Raw genomic sequence first — 16,271 nt, 5'->3', positions numbered from 1 at the left:
AGACCTGCTGATGAGGTTCAGTTTTCACCTGGTCATGGATTCTCAGATGAAGAACATGATTTTCATGTGCTGTGCATCCAGGCGAAACGGCAGGAGCTTCTGCTGTGGAGTTTTCAGCAGTAGATTACCTTTCAGTAAAGCCACATGAAGCTCCAGAGATGCCCAGCTCCATTAGACCCCTGACGGAGACCTCCACCCTCCTGATATCACGAAGGTCTACAATCAGCATGAATTAGTCTGAGTGGCAGTACCAGACACAGGCTGCAGACAGGAGTGGCGCTGTCTCTGGGAAATGATGGCCATTTGTATCTAAAGTCAGAAAACACTGCTGCTAATATGTGATCAATAATAACCTGGACATGATCAGGACCCCGGACGATCCCCCCCGACCTCTGACTTCGCTCTGACACTTTGACTTCCTCCTAAGAATGAGAAGTTGTCGCCATTTCTTGTATTACTGACAATTCTGATCATCCGGCGCAAAAGCGACAGCGAGAGGTGAAGTCGCCGGTGACGAGAAGTGTGCGCAAGAGAAAACAAGAACAGCAGCAAAAAGGCGTCAACCTCAAGGAAAGTGTCAGCATTTTCCTTCTCGTTATTTCCACCCCTGAGGTTCAGACCGAGACCCCCATCCCCGGCCCCCGGGGAAATGTTGGGCTCCATAATAAAGATATTGCATTATTCTGCACGATGTACTCACCGGACAGCGATCACTGGAGATCTGTGGGATCATTACTGCGCTGCAAGATTTACAGTCGAAAGGTAGTCAAAGTCCAAGACAATCAGGAAATAATGAAATCCCGAGATGGAACAACACCCGTATACTGCTGACAACCAACCCATATACTGCTGACAACCAACCCGTATACTACTGACAACAAGCCCGAACACTGCTGACAACCAGCCCGTATACTGCTGACAACCAACCCATATACTGCTGCAACCAACCCGTATACTACTGACAACAAGCCCGCATACTGCTGACAACCAGCCCGTATACTGCTGACAACCAGCCCGTATACTGCTGACAATCAACCCGTATACTACTGACAACCAGCCCATATACTGCTGACAACCAGCCCATATACTGACAACCAGCCCATATACTGCTGACAACCAACCCAAATACTGCTGACAACCAGCCCATATACTGCTGACAACCAGCCCGTATACTGCTGACAACCAACCCATATACTGCTGACAACCAGCCCATATACTGCTGACAACCAGCCCGTATACTGCTGACAACCAGCCCGTATACTGCTGACAACCAGCCCGTATACTGCTGACAACCAGCCCATATACTGCTGACAACAAGCCCGTATACTGCTGACAACCAGCCCGTATACTGCTGACAACCAACACATATACTGCTGACAACCAGCCCATATACTGACAACCAGCCCATAAACTGCTGACAACCAACCCATATACTGCTGACAACCAGCCCATATACTGCTGACAACCAGCCCGTATACTGCTGACAACCAGCCCATATACTGCTGACAACCAGCCCATATACTGACAACCAGCCCATATACTGCTGACAACCAACCCATATACTGCTGACAACCAGCCCATATACTGCTGACAACCAGCCCGTATACTGCTGACAACCAACCCATATACTGCTGACAACCAACCCGTATACTACTGACAACAAGCCCGTACACTGCTGACAACCAGCCCATATACTGCTGACAACCAACCCGTATACTGCTGACAACCAGCCCGTATACTGCTGACAACCAACCCATATACTGCTGACAACCAACCCGTATACTACTGACAACCAGCCCGTATAATGCTGACAACCAGCCCGTATACTGCTGACAACCAGCCTGTATACTACTGACAACAAGCCCGTACACTGCTGACAACCAGCCCGTATACTGCTGACAACCAGCCCATATACTGCTGACAACCAGCCCATATACTGCTGACAACCAGCCCGTATACTGCTGACAACCAACCCATATACTGCTGACAACCAGCCCGTATAATGCTGACAACCAGCCCGTATACTGCTGACAACCAGCCCGTATACTACTGACAACAAGCCCGAATACTGCTGACAACCAGCCCATATACTGCTGACAACCAGCCCATATACTGCTGACAACCAGCCCGTATACTGCTGACAACCAACCCATATACTGCTGACAATCAGCCCGTATAATGCTGACAACCAGCCCGTATACTGCTGACAACCAGCCCGTATACTACTGACAACAAGCCCGTACACTGCTGACAACCAGCCCGTATACTGCTGACAACCAGCCCGTATACTGCTGACAATCAACCTGTATACTACTGACAACTAGCCCATATACTGCTGACAACCAGCCCGTATACTGCTGACAACCAACCCATATACTGCTGACAACCAGCCCATATACTGCTGACAACCAGCCCATATACTGCTGACAACCAGCCAATATACTGCTGACAACCAGCCCGTATACTGCTGACAACCAGCCCGTATACTGCTGACAACCAGCCCATATACTGCTGACAATCAGCCCGTATACTGCTGACAACCAACCCATATACTGCTGACAACCAACCCGTATACTGCTGACAACCAACCCGTATACTGCTGACAACCAGCCCGTATACTACTGACAACAAGCCCGTACACTGCTGACAACCAGCCCGTATACTGCTGACAACCAGCCCATATACTGCTGACAACCAGCCCGTATACTGCTGACAACCAACCCGTATACTACTGACAACAAGCCCGTACACTGCTGACAACCAGCCCGTATACTGCTGACAACCAACCCATATACTGCTGACAAACAACCCGTATACTACTGACAACCAGCCCGTATACTGCTGACAACCAGCCCGTATACTGCTGACAACCAGCCCATATACTGCTGACAACCAGCCCATATACTGCTGACAACCAGCCCGTATACTGCTGACAACCAACCCATATACTGTTGACAACCAGCCCGTATAATGCTGACAACCAGCCCGTATACTGCTGACAACCAGCCCATATACTGCTGACAACCAGCCCATATACTGCTGACAACCAGCCCATACACTGCTGACAACCAGCCCATATACTGCTGACAACCAGCCCGTATACTACTGACAACAGGCCCGTTCACTGCTGACAACCAGCCCGTATACTGCTGACAACCAGCCCGTATACTACTGACAACAAGCCCGTACACTGCTGACAACCAGCCCGTACACTGCTGACAACCAGCCCGTATACTGCTGACAACCAGCCCGTATACTACTGACAACAAACCCGTACACTGCTGACAACCAGCCCGTACACTGCTGACAACCAGCCCATATACTGCTGACAACCAACCCATATACTGCTGACAACCAGCCCATATACTGCTGACAACCAGCCCGTATACTGCTGACAACCAGCCCATATACTGCTGACAACCAGCCCGTATACTGCTCACAACCAGCCCATATACTGCTCACAACCAGCCCGTATACTGCTGACAACCAACTCATATACTGCTGACAACCAACCCGTATACTACTGACAACAAGCCCGTATACTGCTGACAACCAGCCCATAAATTGCTGACAACCAGCCCTTATACTGCTGACAACCAACCCATATACTGATGACAACCAGCCCATATACTGCTGACAACCAGCCCGTATACTGCTGACAATCAACCCGTATACTACTGACAACCAGCCCATATACTGCTGACAACCAGCCCGTATACTGCTGACAACCAGCCCATATACTGCTGACAACCAGCCCATATACTGCTGACAACCAGCCCGTATACTGCTGACAACCAACCCAAATACTGCTGACAACCAACCCGTATACTACTGACAACAAGCCCGTATACTGCTGACAACCAGCCCGTATACTGCTGACAATCAACCCGTATACTGCTGACAACCAGCCCGTATACTGCTGACAATCAACCCGTATACTACTGACAACCAGCCCGTATACTGCTGACAATCAACCCGTATACTGCTGACAACCAGCCCATATACTACTGACAACCAGACCATATACTGCTGACAACCAGCACATATACTGCTGACAACCAGCACATATACTGCTGACAATCAACCCGTATACTGCTGATAACCAACCCGTATACTGCTGAAAACCAGCCCGTATACTACTGACAACCAGCCCGTATACTGCTGACAACCAGCCCATATACTGCTGACAACCAGCCCGTATACTGCTGACAACCAGCCCGTATACTGCTGACAACCAGCCCATATACTGCTGACAACCAGCCCATATACTGCTGACAACCAGCCCGTATACTGCTGACAACCAGCCCATATACTGCTGACAACCAGCCCATATACTGCTGACAACCAGCCCGTATACTGCTGACAACCAGCCCATATACTGCTGACAACCAGCACATATACTACTGACAACCTGACAACAAGCCCGTATACTGCTGACAACCAGCCCATATACTGCTGACAACCAGCCCATATACTGCTGACAACCAGCCCGTATACTGCTGACAACCAGCCCGTATACTGCTGACAATCAACCCGTATACTACTGACAACCAGCCCATATACTGCTGACAACCAGCCCATATACTGCTGACAACCAGCCCATATACTGCTGACAACCAGCCCATATACTGCTGACAACCAGCCCATATACTGCTGACAACCAGCCCGTATACTGCTGACAACCAGCCCATATACTGCTGACAACCAGCCCATATACTACTGACAACCAGCCCATATACTGCTGACAACCAGCCCATATACTGCTGACAACCAGCCCATATACTGCTGACAACCAGCCCATATACTGCTGACAACCAGCCCGTATACTGCTGACAACCAGCCCATATACTGCTGACAACCAGCCCGTATACTGCTGACAACCAACCCGTATACTACTGACAACCTGACAACCAGCCCATATACTGCTGACAACCAGCCCATATACTGCTGACAACCAGCCCGGATACTGCTGACAATCAACCCGTATACTGCTGACAACCAGCCCATATACTACTGACAACCAACCCGTATACTACTGACAACCTGACAACAAGCCCGTATACTGCTGACAACCAGCCCGTATACTGCTGACAACCAGCCCATATACTGCTGACAACCAGCCCATATACTGCTGACAACCAGCCCGTATACTGCTGACAACCAGCCCATATACTGCTGACAATCAACCTGTATACTACTGACAACCAGCCCATATACTACTGACAACCAGCCCGTATACTGCTGACAACCAGCCCATATACTGCTGACAATCAACCTGTATACTACTGACAACCAGCCCATATACTGCTGACAACCAACCCGTATACTGCTGACAACCAGCACATATACTGTTGACAACCAACCCGTATACTGCTGACAACCAGCCCGTATACTACTGACAACCAGCCCGTATATTGCTGACAACCAACCCATATACTGCTGACAACCAACCTGTATACTGCTGACAACCAGCCCGTATACTACTGACAACCAGCCCATATACTGCTGACAACCAGCCCATATACTGCTGACAACCAGCCCGTATACTGCTGACAACCAACCTGTATACTGCTGACAACCAGCCCGTATACTACTGACAACCAGCCCATATACTACTGACAACCAGCCCGTATACTGCTGACAACCAGCCCGTATACTGCTGACAACCAGCCCATATACTGATGACAACCAGCCCATATACTGCTGACAACCAGCCCATATACTGCTGACAACCATCCTGTATATTGCTGACAACCAGCCCATATACTGCTGACAACCCGCCCGTATACTGCTGACAACCAGCCCATATACTGCTGACAACAAGCCCGAAAACTGCTGACAACCAACCCATATACTGCTGACAAACAGCCCATATACTGCTGACAACCAGCCCGTATACTGCTGACAACCAGCCCATATACTGCTGACAATCAACCCGTATACTGATGACAACCAGCCCGTATACTGCTGACAACCAACCCGTACACTGATGACAACCAGCCCATATACTGCTTACAATCAACCCGTATACTGATGACAACCAGCCCGTATACTGCTGACAACCAGCCCATATACTGCTGACAACCAACCCGTATACTGCTGACAACCAGCCCGTATACTGCTGACAACCAGCCCGTATACTGATGACAACAAGCCCGTATACTGCTGACAACCAACCCGTATACTACTGACAACCAGCCCATATACTGCTGACAACCAGCCCGTATACTGCTGACAACCAGCCCGTATACTGACAACCAGCCCGTATACTGACAACCAGCCCGTATACTGCTGACAATCAACCCGTATACTGATGACAACCAGCCCGTATACTGCTGACAACCAGCCCGTACACTGCTGACAACCAGCCCTTATACTGCTGACAACCAGCCCGTATACTGCTGACAACCAGCCCGTATACTGCTGACAACCAACCCATATACTGCTGACAACCAACCCGTATACTGCTGACAACCAGCCCGTATACTGCTGACAACCAGCCCGTATACTGCTGACAACAAACCCATATACTGCTGACAACCAGCCCATATACTGCTGACAACCAGCCCATATACTGCTGACAACCAGCCCGTATACTGCTGACAACCAGCCCATATACTGCTGACAACCAACCCGTATACTGCTGACAACCAGCCCGTATACTGCTGACAACCTGCCCGTATACTGCTGACAACCAACCCATATACTGCTGACAACCAGCCTATATACTGCTGACAACCAGCCCGTATACTGCTTGAAACCAACCCATATACTGCTGACAACCAGCCCGTATACTGCTGACAACCAGCCCATATACTGCTGACAACCAGCCCGTATACTGCTGACAACCAGCCCGTATACTGCTGACAACCAACCCATATACTGCTGACAACCAACCCGTATACTGCTGACAACCACCCCGTATACTGCTGACAACCAGCCCGTATACTGCTGACAACCTGCCCGTATACTGCTGACAACCAACCCGTATACTGCTGACAACCAGCCCATATACTGCTGACAACCAACCCGTATACTGCTGACAACCAGCCCGTATACTGCTGACAACCTGCCCGTATACTGCTGACAACCAACCCATATACTGCTGACAACCAGCCCATATACTGCTGACAACCAGCCCATATACTGCTGACAACCAGCCCATATACTGCTGACAACCAGCCCGTATACTGCTGACAACCAGCCCATATACTGCTGACAACCAGCCCGTATACTGCTGACAACCAGCCCATATACTGCTGATAACCAGCCCATATACTGCTGACAACCAACCCATATACTGCTGACAACCAGCCCGTATACTGCTGACAACCAGCCCGTATACTGCTGACAACCAGCCCGTATACTGCTGATAACCAGCCCATATATTGCTCACAACCAGCCGTATACTGCTGACAACCAGCCCGTATACTGCTGACAACCAGCCCATATACTGCTGACAACCAGCCCGTATACTGCTGATAACCAGCCCATATACTGCTCACAACCAGCCCGTATACTGCTGACAACCAGCCCATATACTGCTGACAACCAGCCCATATACTGCTGACAACCAGCCCGTATACTGCTGACAACCAACCCATATACTGCTGACAACCAGCCCGTATACTGCTGACAACCAGCCCATATACTGCTGACAACCAGCCCGTATACTGCTGACAACCAGCCCGTATACTGCTGACAACCAACCCATATACTGCTGACAACCAACCCGTATACTGCTGACAACCACCCCGTATACTGCTGACAACCAGCCCGTATACTGCTGATAACCAGCCCATATATTGCTCACAACCAGCCGTATACTGCTGACAACCAGCCCGTATACTGCTGACAACCAGCCCATATACTGCTGACAACCAGCCCGTATACTGCAGATAACCAGCCCATATACTGCTCACAACCAGCCCGTATACTGCTGACAACCAGCCCATATACTGCTGACAACCAGCCCATATACTGCTGACAACCAGCCCGTATACTGCTGACAACCAACCCATATACTGCTGACAACCAGCCCGTATACTGCTGACAACCAGCCCATATACTGCTGACAACCAGCCCGTATACTGCTGACAACCAGCCCGTATACTGCTGACAACCAGCCCATGTACTGCTGACAACCAGCCCGTATACTGCTGACAACCAGCCCGTATACTGCTGACAACCAACCCATATACTGCTGACAACCAGCCCGTATACTGCTGACAACCTGCCCGTATACTGCTGACAACCAACCCATATACTGCTGACAACCAGCCCATATACTGCTGACAACCAACCCGTATACTGCTGACAACCAGCCCGTATACTGCTGACAACCTGCCCGTATACTGCTGACAACCAACCCATATAATGCTGACAACCAGCCCATATACTGCTGACAACCAGCCCATATACTGCTGACAACCAGCCCGTATACTGCTGACAACCAGCCCATATACTACTGACAACCAGCCCGTATACTGCTGACAACCAGCCCATATACTGCTGACAACCAGCCCGTATACTGATGACAACCAGCCCATATACTGCTGACAACCAGCCCGTATACTGCTGACAACCAGCCCGCATACTGCTGACAACCAGCCTGTATACTACTGACAACCAGCCCATATACTGCTGACAACCAGCCCGTATACTGCTGACAACCAGCCCATATACTGCTGATAACCAGCCCATATACTGCTGACAACCAACCCATATACTGCTGACAACCAGCCTGTATACTACTGACAACCAGCCCATATACTGCTGACAACCAGCCCGTATACTGCTGACAACCAGCCCATATACTGCTGATAACCAGCCCATATACTGCTGACAACCAACCCATATACTGCTGACAACCAACCCGTATACTACTGACAACAAGCCCGTATACTGCTGACAACCAGCCCGTATACTGCTGACAACCAACCCATAAACTGCTGACAACCAGCCCATATACTGCTGACAACCAGCCTGTATACTACTGACAACCAGCCCATATACTGCTGACAACCAGCCCGTATACTGCTGACAACCAGCCCGTATACTGCTGACAACCAGCCCGTATACTGCTGACAACCAGCCCATATACTGCTGATAACCAGCCCATATACTGCTGACAACCAACCCATATACTGCTGACAACCAACCCGTATACTACTGACAACAAGCCCGTATACTGCTGACAACCAGCCCGTATACTGCTGACAACCAACCCATAAACTGCTGACAACCAGCCCATATACTGCTGACAACCAGCCCGTATACTGCTGACAATCAACCCGTATACTACTGACAACCAGCCCATATACTGGTGACAACCAGCCCGTATACTGCTGACAACCAGCCCATATACTGCTGACAACCAGCCCATATACTGCTGACAACCAGCCCGTATACTGCTGACAACCAGCCCGTATACTGCTGACAACCAGCCCATATACTGCTGACAACCAGCCCATATACTGCTGACAACCAACCCGTATACTGCTGACAACCAGCCCGTATACTGCTGACAACCAGCCCATATACTGCTGACAACCAACCCGTATACTGCTGACAACCAGCCCATACACTGCTGACAACCAGCACATATACTGCTGACAACCAGCCTGTATACTGCTGACAACCAGCCCGTATACTGATGACAACCTGCCCGTATACTGCTGACAACCAGCCCGTATACTGCTGACAACCAGCCCATATACTGCTGACAATCAACCCGTATACTACTGACAACCAGCCCATATACTGCTGACAACCAGCCCGTATACTGCTGACAACCAGCCCATATACTGCTGACAACCAGCCCATATACTGCTGACAACCAGCCCGTATACTGCTGACAACCAACCTGTATACTGCTGACAACCAACCCATATACTGCTGACAACCAACCCAAATACTGCTGACAACCAACCCGTATACTACTGACAACAAGCCCGTATACTGCTGACAACCAGCCCGTATACTGCTGACAATCAACCCGTATACTGCTGACAACCAGCCCGTATACTGCTGACAATCAACCCGTATACTACTGACAACCAGCCCGTATACTGCTGACAATCAACCCGTATACTGCTGACAACCAGCCCATATACTACTGACAACCAGCCCATATACTGCTGACAACCAGCCCGTATACTGCTGACAACCAGCCCATATACTGCTGACAACCAGCCCATATACTGCTGACAACCAGCCCGTATACTGCTGACAACCAACCTGTATACTGCTGACAACCAACCCATATACTGCTGACAACCAACCCAAATACTGCTGACAACCAACCCGTATACTACTGACAACAAGCCCGTATACTGCTGACAACTAGCCCGTATACTGCTGACAATCAACCCGTATACTGCTGACAACCAGCCCGTATACTGCTGACAATCAACCCGTATACTACTGACAACCAGCCCGTATACTGCTGACAATCAACCCGTATACTGCTGACAACCAGCCCATATACTACTGACAACCAGCCCATATACTGCTGACAACCAGCACATATACTGCTGACAATCAACCCGTATACTGCTGACAACCAACCCGTATACTGCTGATAACCAACCCGTATACTGCTGAAAACCAGCCCGTATACTACTGACAACCAGCCCGTATACTGCTGACAACCAGCCCATATACTGCTGACAACCAGCCCGTATACTGCTGACAACCAGCCCGTATACTGCTGAAAACCAGCCCATATACTGCTGACAACCAGCCCGTATACTGCTGACAACCAACCCATATACTGCTGACAACAAACCCGTATACTACTGACAACCTGACAACAAGCCCGTATACTGCTGACAACCAGCCCATATACTGCTGACAACCAGCCCATATACTGCTGACAACCAGCCCGTATACTGCTGACAACCAACCCGTATACTGCTGACAACCAGCCCGTATACTGCTGACAACCAGCCCGTATACTGCTGACAATCAACCCGTATACTACTGACAACCAGCCCATATACTGCTGACAACCAGCCCGTATACTGCTGACAACCAGTCCATATACTGCTGACAACCAGCCTATATACTGCTGACAACCAGCCCATATATTGCTGACAACCAGCCCGTATACTGCTGACAACCAGCCGATATACTGCTGACAACCATCCCGTGTACTGCTGACAACCAACCCGTATACTGCTGACAACCAGCCCATATACTGCTGACAACCAGCCCATATACTGCTGACAACCAACCCGTATACTACTGACAACCTGACAACCAGCCCATATACTGCTGACAACCAGCCCATATACTGCTGACAACCAGCCCGGATACTGCTAACAATCAACCCGTATACTGCTGACAACCAGCCCATATACTACTGACAACCAACCCGTATACTACTGACAACCTGACAACCAGCCCGTATACTACTGACAACCAGCCCATATACTACTGACAACCAGCCCGTATACTGCTGACAACCAGCCCATATACTGCTGACAATCAACCTGTATACTACTGACAACCAGCCCATATACTGCTGACAACCAGCCCATATACTACTGACAACCAGCCCGTATACTGCTGACAACCAACCCATATACTGCTGACAACCAGCCCGTATACTGCTGACAACCAACCCGTATACTGCTGACAACCAGCACATATACTGTTGACAACCAACCCGTATACTGCTGACAACCAGCCCGTATACTGCTGACAACCAACCCGTATACTGCTGACAACCAGCCCGTATACTGCTGACAACCAGCCCGTATACTGCTGACAACCAGCCCATATACTGCTGACAATCAACCTGTATACTACTGACAACCAGCCCATATACTACTGACAACCAGCCCGTATACTGCTGACAACCAACCCATATACTGCTGACAACCAGCCCGTATACTGCTGACAACCAACCCGTATACTGCTGACAACCAGCACATATACTGTTGACAACCAACCCGTATACTGCTGACAACCAGCCCGTATACTGCTGACAACCAACCCGTATACTGCTGACAACCAGCACATATACTGTTGACAACCAACCCGTATACTGCTGACAACCAGCCCGTATACTGCTGACAACCAGCACATATACTGTTGACAACCAACCCGTATACTGCTGACAACCAGCCCGTATACTACTGACAACCAGCCCGTATATTGCTGACAACCAACCCATATACTGCTGACAACCAACCTGTATACTGCTGACAACCAGCCCGTATACTACTGACAACCAGCCCATATACTGCTGACAACCAGCCTATATACTGCTGACAACCAGCCCATATACTGCTGACAACCAGCCCATATACTGCTGACAACCAGCCTATATACTGCTGACAACCAGCCCATATACTACTGACAACCAACCCATATACTGCTGACAACCAGCCTATATACTGCTGACAACCAGCCCATATACTGCTGACAACCAGCCCATATACTGCTGACAACCAGCCCGTATACTGCTGACAACCAACCCATATACTGCTGACAACCAGCCCGTATACTGCTGACAACCAGCCCATATACTGCTGACAACCAGCCCGTATACTGCTGACAACCAGCCCGTATACTGCTGACAACCAACCCATATACTGCTGACAACCAACCCGTATACTGCTGACAACCAACCCGTATACTGCTGACAACCAGCCCGTATACTGCTGACAACCTGCCCGTATACTGCTGACAACCAACCCATATACTGCTGACAACCAGCCCATATACTGCTGACAACCAACCCGTATACTGCTGACAACCAGCCCGTATACTGCTGACAACCTGCCCGTATACTGCTGACAACCAACCCATATACTGCTGACAACCAGCCCATATACTGCTGACAACCAGCCCATATACTGCTGACAACCAGCCCATATACTGCTGACAACCAGCCCGTATACTGCTGACAACCAGCCCATATACTGCTGACAACCAGCCCGTATACTGCTGACAACCAGCCCATATACTGCTGATAACCAGCCCATATACTGCTGACAACCAACCCATATACTGCTGACAACCAGCCCGTATACTGCTGACAACCAGCCCGTATACTGCTGACAACCAGCCCGTATACTGCTGACAACCAGCCCGTATACTGCTGACAACCAGCCCATATACTGCTGACAACCAACCCATATACTGCTGACAACCAGCCCGTATACTACTGACAACCAGCCCATATACTGCTGACAACCAGCCCGTATACTGCTGACAACCAGCCCGTATACTGCTGACAACCAGCCCGTATACTGCTGACAACCAGCCCATATACTGCTGACAACCAACCCATATACTGCTGACAACCAGCCCGTATACTGCTGACAACCAGCCCATATACTGCTGACAACCAGCCCATATAGTGCTGACAAACAGCCCGTATACTGCTGACAACCAACCCGTATACTGCTGACAACCAGCCCGTATATTGCTGACAACCAGCCCGTATACTGCTGACAACCAGCCCATATACTGCTGACAACCAGCCCGTATACTGCTGACAACCAGCCCGTATACTGCTGACAACCAGCCCGTATACTGCTGACAACCAGCCCGTATACTGCTGACAACCAGCCCATATACTGCTGACAACCAACCCATATACTGCTGACAACCAGCCCGTATACTACTGACAACCAGCCCGTATACTGCTGACAACCAGCCCGTATACTGCTGACAACCAGCCCGTATACTGATGACAACCAGCCCGTATACTGCTGACAACCAGCCTATATACTGCTGACAACCAACCCATATACTGCTGACAACCAGCCCGTATACTGCTGACAACCAGCCCATATACTGCTGACAACCAGCCCATATAGTGCTGACAAACAGCCCGTATACTGATGACAACCAGCCCGTATATTGCTGACAACCAGCCCGTATACTGCTGACAACCAGCCCATATACTGCTGACAACCAGCCCATATAGTGCTGACAAACAGCCCGTATACTGATGACAACCAGCCCGTATACTGCTGACAACCAGCCCATATACTGCTGACAACCAGCCCATATACTGCTGACAACCAGCCCATATACTGCTGACAACCAGCCCGTATACTGCTGACAACCAGCCCGTATACTGATGACAACCAGCCCGTATACTGCTGACAACCAGCCCGTATACTGATGACAACCATCCCGTATACTGCTGACAACCAGCCCATATACTGCTGACAACCAGCCCGTGTACTGCTGACAACCAGCCCGTATACTGCTGACAACCAGCCCGTATACTGCTGACAACCAGCCCATATACTGCTGACAACCAGCCCATATACTGCTGACAACCAGCCCGTATACTGCTGACAACCAGCCCGTATACTGCTGACAACCAGCCCGTATACTGATGACAACCAGCCCGTATACTGCTGACTACCAGCCCGTATACTGCTGACAACCAGCCCGTATACTGCTGACAACAAGCCCGTATACTGCTGACAACCAGCCCGTATACTGCTGACAACCAGCCCCTATACTGCTGACAACCAGCCCGTATACTGCTGACAACCAGCCCGTATACTGCTGACAACCAGCCCATATACTGCTGACAACCAACCCGTATACTGCTGACAACCAGCCCATACACTGCTGACAACCAGCCCGTATACTGATGACAACCAGCCCATATACTGCTGACAACCAGCCCGTATACTGATGACAACCAGCCCGTATACTGCTGACAACCAGCCCATATACTGCTGACAACCAGCCCGTATACTGCTGACAACCAGCCCGTATACTGCTGACAACCAGCCCATATACTGCTGACCACCAGCCCGTATACTGCTGACAACCAGCCCGTATACTGCTGACAACCAGCCCATATACTGCTGACAACCAGCCCGTATACTGCTGACAACCAGCCCGTATACTGCTGACAACCAGCCCGTATACTGCTGACAACCAGCCCGTATACTGCTGACAACCAGCCCGTATACTGCTGACAACCAGCCCATATACTGCTGACAACCAGCCCATATACTGCTGACAACCAGCCCGTATACTGCTGACAACCAGCCCGTATACTGCTGACAACCAGCCCGTATACTGCTGACAACCAGCCCATATACTGCTGACAACCAGCCCGTATACTGATGACAACCAGCCCATATACTGCTGACAACCAGCCCGTATACTGCTGACAACCAGCCCGTATACTACTGACAACCAGCCCATATACTGCTGACAACCAGCCCGTATACTGCTGACAACCAGCCCGTATACTGCTGACAACCAGCCCGTATACTGATGACAACCAGCCCGTATACTGCTGACTACCAGCCCGTATACTGCTGACAACCAGCCCGTATACTGCTGACAACAAGCCCGTATACTGCTGACAACCAGCCCGTATACTGCTGACAACCAGCCCATATACTGCTGACAACCAGCCCCTATACTGCTGACAACCAGCCCGTATACTGCTGACAACCAACCTATATACTGCTGACAACCAGCCCGTATACTGCTGACAACCAACCCGTATACTGCTGACAACCAGCCCGTATACTGATGACAACCAGCCCGTATACTGCTGACAACCAGCCCGTATACTGATGACAACCATCCCGTATACTGCTGACAACCAGCCCATATACTGCTGACAACCAGCCCGTATACTGCTGACAACCAGCCCGTATACTGCTGACAACCAGCCCATATACTGCTGACAACCAGCCCGTATACTGATGACAACCAGCCCATATACTACTGACAACCAGCCCATATACTGCTGACAACCAGCCCGTATACTGATGACAACCAGCCCATATACTACTGACAACCAGCCCATATACTGCTGACAACCAACCCGTATACTGCTGACAACCAGCCCGTATACTGCTGACAACCAGCCCATATACTGCTGACAACCAACCCGTATACTGCTGACAACCAGCCCGTATACTGCTGACAACCAACCCGTATACTGCTGACAACCAGCCCATACACTGCTGACAACCAGCCCGTATACTGATGACAACCAGCCCATATACTGCTGACAACCAGCCCGTATACTGATGACAACCAGCCCGTATACTGCTGACAACCAGCCCGTATACTGCTGACAACCAGCCCGTATACTGCTGACAACCAGCCCGTATACTGCTGACAACCAGCCCATATACTGCTGACCACCAGCCCGTATACTGCTGACAACCAGCCCGTATACTGCTGACAACCAGCCCATATACTGCTGACAACCAGCCCGTATACTGCTGACAACCAGCCCGTATACTGCTGACAACCAGCCC

The sequence above is a fragment of the Ranitomeya imitator genome, chromosome 7 (genome assembly GCF_032444005.1).
Source record: "Ranitomeya imitator isolate aRanImi1 chromosome 7, aRanImi1.pri, whole genome shotgun sequence".
NCBI classification, from domain to species: Eukaryota; Metazoa; Chordata; class Amphibia; order Anura; family Dendrobatidae; genus Ranitomeya; species Ranitomeya imitator.
Note: the sequence above shows the minus strand (reverse complement) of the source record.